Raw genomic sequence first — 1,527 nt, 5'->3', positions numbered from 1 at the left:
TTCAAAAAACTAGATATATATTTTAAACGTTTTTAAAAACATTTAAAGTTCTTGATCGTATTATAAAAAATGCATATATAACAAAATAATAAAAAAATAGCAGTTGTAATTCATTCAAGTTTAACAAGTCGCCAGAAAACTTAATTCTATATACAACCTATATTCTATATACAACTCACATTTTAAAAAACTTTGAAGATCATTACTTACGCAAGCAAAAAACTGGCAAAGCTCCTAAAGAAAAACTACCATGTAAGTTTAATAGAGCCTCTTGATAAGCACTTTCTTCGGATCCAATGGTTTGACAAGACAAACAGTTTGGACCATTATACGGGCCACAGTAGCCATCTGAAAATAATAAGTCCATTTTTCTGCCGCAATAAAATATTCCACTTTCTCCTTTTATACAAGGAAATCCTTCTTTATTAACATACCAACCATAAGGAAGTTTACGAGTACGGATATCTAGGGCCATGCAAGAAGTACAGTTACACCCACTGGTTGGACCACATACTCCATTACAGCATTTACAATTTAATTTCGAATCAAGTCGTCCTAGGCAATAATATTTTCCCGTCGCACCAAGCCTACCTTGTCTACCCCTTGAGTTAATTTTAGAACTAATAAAACTCAGAGAGTTATTGAGCTCTTCATATACATTGATCTGATTGGATGAGTTTGTTGAGTAATACTCTTCCAATATCTTAATGACAGAATTACTATGAGAAGTTAATAAATGATTCATCAAGTCATTTTTCGTTGATCTAAAATTGCAAGTTGGTATATAGCATTTAAAAATTGAAAACTCACATAACAGTTCGTGTTTAGAAAATTCAGATCTAGGCACATCTTTTCCACAGCCCTCGTTTGGACATTGTTTTGTTAGGTTTCCAATTAACCGTCTAGCTAAAAATGAATTATTAAATGAAAATGGAAGTGCCCAACATAATGGACAAAAACTTAAAAACTTCACGCAATTTTCGCAAAATATATGATTGCAACATTTAGTTTCAACCGCATTATCAGCAATTTCCAAACAAATGGAGCAAGTTAAGTCGTTTTCAAAATTGCTGTTCATACTATTATATATTGCTTGTTTTGATTCTAATAAATGAAATAATATTATTCATGCATATTAAAATATAATTTATACAATTTAAAAATATAATTTATTAGTTTGATTAGAATGAAAAGAAGTTTTATACCTTTTCAGCTGTTTAATTATTGCTAAAAAAAACAAACTAAAAGTTACACACGCACATATATATTTATATATACAACCACCATGTATCATGGTTAGCATTAAGGTTTTATTAAAACATAGATAAGTTAAAGTCAAATGAAGGATATATTGTTTCTATGAAAGCATTTTTAGCTGCCTTTTTAGAAAATCTAGGTGTCGAGCAATGACCCCCTATCTGTTTTTAGATGTAAAATGAATGCTGGTAATGTAAACATCTTATTGTTTTACAGCACATAATCAACTTTATGTTCAACATATGAAGTTTCTCTGTCCTCCTAAATTTC

At 29.9% G+C, this 1,527-nt stretch overlaps 1 non-coding gene across 1 annotated transcript in view; it reads right to left on the bottom strand.

Annotated features, from left to right (window-relative positions):
- LOC101236893 (uncharacterized) overlaps positions 1–1,527 on the bottom strand; it is a 1,719-nt gene continuing 192 nt past the window's right edge. Inside the window, exons 1-2 of the transcript XR_010642321.1 lie at positions 1,206–1,527; positions 1–1,104 (exon numbers count right to left, since the gene is read on the bottom strand). The exon at positions 1,206–1,527 is cut by the window's right edge and continues 192 nt beyond it. This is a non-coding gene — a transcript (uncharacterized LOC101236893). The remainder of the gene's footprint in view (positions 1,105–1,205) is intronic.

Source organism: Hydra vulgaris, chromosome 12 (assembly GCF_038396675.1).
Source record: "Hydra vulgaris chromosome 12, alternate assembly HydraT2T_AEP".
Taxonomy (NCBI): domain Eukaryota; kingdom Metazoa; phylum Cnidaria; class Hydrozoa; order Anthoathecata; family Hydridae; genus Hydra; species Hydra vulgaris.
The sequence above is the reverse complement of the archived record's forward strand: the minus strand, read 5'-3'. Positions and strand labels throughout refer to the sequence as shown.